Here is a 6,000-nt window from a genome sequence, read left to right as displayed (position 1 = left end):
TCAAGGCATTCACCTGATTTCCATCCGCCTGTGTCTCCAAGCCCGATGCAACACGAAATCTTTTGAAACGTTTTATCCATTTCGGCCAGTCATCCGCTTTGAACGTGAATTTCTCTGGCGGAAAGACTTGAAACTGAGCGATGATAGCGCCGTGCTAACTCGTCTTGTCAATCACTCACATTGATGGCACGAACGAAACTGAAAACTACACAGAATTCTAGTTCGCTAATACACACACGAGCATAACGCTCACCCGTTATACTTCTGACACAATGTTCTGTTGTTTAATAGGTACAACATAAACCTTTTATAAATGGACCACGCGACAGCCGGCCATGACTTCTTAGGATAACTTTTATTCCTCTTTTTAACAGTACCAAAAAAAAAAACCTACCTCAACTGTCCCTCTGACACTTTGGAGGTACTAAAGTCTTTCTCTGCACTCTGCACCACTCCGCTTTCAGCCTCAATCTGCCTCCAGCTGCCTGTGAGCGAATGTTCAGTACTGCAGGACTGATTTTTACACTAAAAAGAGCATGTATGGATTCCAATAACTTTGAAAATCCACTGGTTCTCAAGCTAAGCAAAGACTTTTGTTAATAAGGTTATGCCTTAATGCCAGGTTTATAAAACTTGAAACTAAAAAGAAGGCTCTCATAGTTATGTAGTGTATGCCCTGCCCCAGTTTTTGGAGTGGCTAAATTTTTTCCCTACAATTTTGTTTATGTTTATATAAGGGATGCTGCCACATGGTGCATTTTTTTTTAAATAATATGTTCGTAATGTTCTTAATTTCCATAATATGTAACTTTTATCTGAAATCTGACTTAGTCAGAGTTCTATAGTTCTATAGTTCCTATATGTGGTAAAACTGCTATAAAGGTAAAGTATAAATTAATAAATTTTCTTCTCAAAATTTTCCTGTTTCAATTTCAATAACATGCACAGGATAGCTCACCTTAATTTAGTCATTTGTAAAACATAACAATAATTTCCAAAAGTATTGGGTCACCTGACCTTTCCTCCTATATGTGGTTGTTTTCTGATATCATCCCTACTGAACACCTTTGGGATAAATTTGAACGCTGACTCCACCCTACCTCACCAACATCAGTACCTGTCTTTCGTAACACCCTTGTGGCTGATGAACACAAATATCCATCAGCACACTCCAAAATGTAGTGGAACATCTTCCCAGAATAGTGGAGGGAATTACAAAGGAATTTATATATACGTATATAGTATATATATATATATATATATATATATATATATATATATATATATATATATATATATATATATATATATATATATATATAACGTCCAGTTACCAGCGTGACACTAAAACAGGTAGTAGTAATGGCGACTTTTTACTTAAGTACATGTCAGAGCCCAAACTTTAGTTTAACTTGAGTAAAAAAGTGTAGTTGGTAATTCAACTTTTACTGGAGTCTTTTAAAAAATTAGTATCTGTACTTTTACTTGAGTAAAGGATGTGTGTACTTTTGCCACCTCTGCCATTGTTCTACTTCCTTGTCTTATTTCACTCGTTGTTTTCTGAGCCTTGAACAGTGTTCCTATTCACCTATCTGGCCATGTGTATGTACCTTGCTTTCTTCTCGTTTTATTAATTAAAGTTTATTTAATTTGTCTAGTAATTTCAGTATTTTGCATAAGCACTTAATTTTGTTATTATTAATTCTTTGCATATTATTTGTTCTGTCAGCCAGGCGCTTTTCTGCACAGTGTCGCTTATCCTTTATTGTCATATCTACACTGAAACAGCACCAATTTCTGCTTACTCATGTGGCTGCTGCAGCAACACCTGCCCCTGATAAATGCATGTGGCCATCATATTGTCTCGTGCGTGTCCCTCAAGTTTCCAATTTTCCAAGCAGCTCCATTAAACGGGCAAACACTACTGTGGATTTTTCCTGTTTATGTCGTTTTTTGTGGGAATTAATAAACATTCCAGAACCTTGTGTTATGAGCCTGTGTGTCATTTTCTTTACTTATACTTGGACTTTCCATTCTGGACTGTTTTTGTTAATGGGGTTTTCTTTTAGGGCTTCTCCCTAGTATCGCTAAACATAAATAAGCATATTCTCAAATAATTTTAGCCGACATTATCCACTTGCTGCAAAAGAAAACACTGATTAGACACATTCCCAACAGGTGTGTGACTCTTACCACTTGTCTCCCCCGGCCTCGCCCTCCATTCACAAACTGGTGCTCGCCACATACCCCCACCACCCGACTCAGGCCGGGGAGCCGTCTGACCTGCAACCAACTCCCCACCTTGGCATTAGAAGAAATTAGCCATGGCCATCTGCACCTGCGCCTGCGTCTGTGGAATACCTCAAATTTAAATTACTAAAGTGCCAGATACCACCAAGTGATCTGCGCTTTATTATTTTTCATGTGATGGAGCGGGGTGTTGTCTGAACAAAGAGTAAAGGCCTATCTCAACAGATAGTATCAGAGGCTGAGGACCACCCACTTAATGGCTTGGCACTCCTTCCCTATGGCAACGGCTTTTTTTTAGACAACGCAGCCCACAGCCCCCTGTCCGAGGCATCTGTCTGGAAAACAAAGGGAAGAGAGAAGTCAGGAGAATTGCAAAAGCGGTCCATCATAGAGTGTAGTTCTCACACAAGACGAAGTCTATGATAAAAACTTGTACTAGTCATTGTCACAACAAACAAAGGGTGAGTTTCAGGACATGGAATTGGAACCCTATCTATTCCCCATATAGATGCAATTCTCCTTTCTGATAGAAACGCCGTCACCTTGAGTTTTGTGTTAGGGCTGGAATCCACCACAATCTGTTGCAGCAAAGAGCATAGCGAGTTAACTAAACCTCGATCAGAGTAGAAACCGCTAGATTGTGTTTAAAACTCTAGGAAAATATTTCAACCTGAAACATGCTTTTACTTAAACCTTCCAAATTTTTTAAATAAGGATTACCATATTTTCCGGACTATACTTTTTTCCCACGCTTTGAACCGGCTTAAACAACGAAGCGGCTAATATATGGATTTTTCCTGGGTTTTTCCCGGTTTCACAAGCTTCAAGCCAAAAACTGAGCCCCATAACATTAGACCAATGAAATTGCCAAACGGGTTCAGGTAAACCAATGAAACTCTTTATATTAAATCAGATGCGCTCCCACTGAATCAGAAATATGGATGAGGTTCCTCTGATGTTTGACCTGCCGCTCACTCGGACTGTCAACAGGAAATGTGAATTATTCGTCATGCTGAAAACAACCGGGCATGAAAAAACGCACTTCACCTGTGTTCTGAGCTGCACGGCATCGGGAGAAAAGCTTCAATTTTTAAACGCACGACGATGACAAAAGAAAAGAAATAGTTGTAAAAGGAAGGAGGAAGACGGTGAACAATGACTTTCTTGGTAGGCTACTGTTTAGATACGAGTCGTTGTAACGCGTTGAGTCTGGGTCATGGGATAGCTTGCTATGAGCACAAACAGGTTTCCAAAACTCGTGCTTTTTTATTTTTCTTGGCAACAGCGTTACAGGTTAGTCAAAGAAACGTAGAAATGAGCATCAGAAAATAATAAGGACATATTCCTCGGCCTTGCACACATGCAGTAATACCGGAAAAAAATGCAGCGGCAGGCTATTCCCAAAATTCCGCTCCACAACATATTTCACCCGTTACACTGTGTAACAGTCACTGTCTTTCGTTAAAGCCTGTGTAAAGTTCTTTAGTTTCAGTGTAGACACCTGCGGCTTATTTATGTTCAAAATAAAAATCTTTGTGGGTGCGGCTTATATTTGGGTGCGCTTTATAGTCCGGAAATTACGGTAGTCCAATAACCGGCACTATTCTATACATTTAATTTTTGGGATTTTCTTCCTCCAATAGGTGAGAGATGTCATGACCCATCTTCTTCACACAGAACAAAGAACAGACACACACTTAACACTTAACATTTAGACAATACAGCTGTGCTAGACCCGTGACAGGGATCGCAGTCTTCAAACAAAAAAAGTAATTCAGTTTCTCCATTTGGATCACAATTTTGTAAGTTAAAAGAAAAAGTAGACTATAAAGACAAACTATAAATATTTTGGTCTTTCCAATATTTCTTTTTTTGCTCCAAATACACATTATTTCAAGCATATAAAAATTATAGTGTAAGTATAAATACATGGAATGTTTTGATGATGTTTGGGCCACTGGCTGTTGTGGTTCTTACCACTTTTTCCCTTATTCTATACTGACAATGAATGTCATCAAGAACGCCTATTATTACATCAAATGTATGTGTGACTCTTTCAATCCATGGCAAGCGAGTGGAGCAGATCTCCTCTCCAAGGTTTCCTCCTCTATCCAATGAGCTGTGGCCCCTACATACAGTATGTAACTTTCCTGGTATGCTGTCCAATCATCATTACTGCTAGCAACATAGCTGACTTAATGGAGGTGTGACACAAAAGTTTTAAACTGATTGGCAGATCCATTAATTTTGGTCTAGAGAGATGGTCTGAACATGGCGTTACATTGAGGACTTTTATTTTTGGTTGGGATTTCTGGTGGTTCCAGGGTCCCATATTCATTAAACACAAAATTTTCGAGGGCTACAATTCTTCTGCTAACCATTTACAGAAAGATGACACAAAAGTAGTTCAAGGCTTAGAGTTCAATAACAATTAAAATTTTATAAAGGGCTTTATACTTTTCACTTTAAAGAGTGCAAAGCTCCATAACCATTTTGGAGGGGTTGAAATATTTTTGTTGCATTGTCTTATGCAGTTTTTAAAAGCTGAATAATGGTTGTGATGCTTTTACGAAAACATAAAAATCTAAATAAAATACAACCTACTCACCAGAGGGGCATGCTCATAATTTGCACCGCTCCTAAGAGACTGTAAGCCAGTGGTACCGCTCTTATGCACTGGTGTGAAAGTGGCGAACAAACCCTTTCTGGGCTTAGCTTGCAAGCTTCGGGGTTGGACAAACTCTCCTCACGATGTCTAGCATTTCTTGAAAATTTATTTTTAATCATGTCCGAGACAAATCAATTTCTCTTTCTCCGTAAGCATAAAAAAGTCTAACTTAGATTAATTAATGTATGCAGAGCACAACAGACGTGTTTTGCCAGTCAAACTTGGCTGTAACAGTTTTCCTCTGACAAACTGATAAGAGGATGGAAAAATGCTGACGCTATTCTGGGCATGTGAGGCGAATTTAAAATCTGACTGGTTAAAGAAACAGAGCTATTTTTTTTAGAGACTAAGGTAAAGAGATTAGCAGTACTGGTTTTGAAGGCCCTGAGCAGATCAGATTGACATGGCAGCAAACCTGATTGGACAAAAAATCTAACATCCGCATACACGTACTGGAAGCAGTGCAGCCAAGAGAAATTAAAAGAATAGACTGTTGTGTAATATGATTTTTTTTTTCATAAAAATGTAAAACCTATTGTTAAAATATGATTAAACATTTTCAGAGACATAATTTCATAAAAATCTATTTAATCTATTTATCTATCTATTTTATGAAAAAGCCATTAAAAAGTCCAATATTTAAACAAAAAAGATGACATGACAAATTATGTTTTGACAAAAATATGATTTATATTGAAAATGTATATTTCAAATTTATATAAGTACTTAATTGACCGGAAAAAAAATTGACATGACAAATCGTTTTGACAAAAATATGAATAAAAAAATATATATATGAATTTTCATATTCATAAGCATAATTCTATGAAAAATTGTTTTAAAGGGCATAAATGAGAGAAACTGATTCAGTAAGTCATATTTCATCACAAAGGTTTTAACAGCTCAAGTTTGGCAATGCCGTGTAAGTGCTGTAACGAAATGAGCTTCTTAGGCACTGAAAATGCGATTCCGCAAGTCTCAGCCTTATTTGCACTTACAGAAGGAAATTGACCCGGGTGCATTTGCATTCATTTGATGAGATATCACATGACACATCATGTTTTGACAAAAATATGACTTTT

The sequence above is a fragment of the Silurus aristotelis genome (assembly GCF_946808225.1).
Source record: "Silurus aristotelis genome assembly, chromosome: 3".
In the NCBI taxonomy this organism is placed as follows: domain Eukaryota; kingdom Metazoa; phylum Chordata; class Actinopteri; order Siluriformes; family Siluridae; genus Silurus; species Silurus aristotelis.
Note: the sequence above shows the minus strand (reverse complement) of the source record.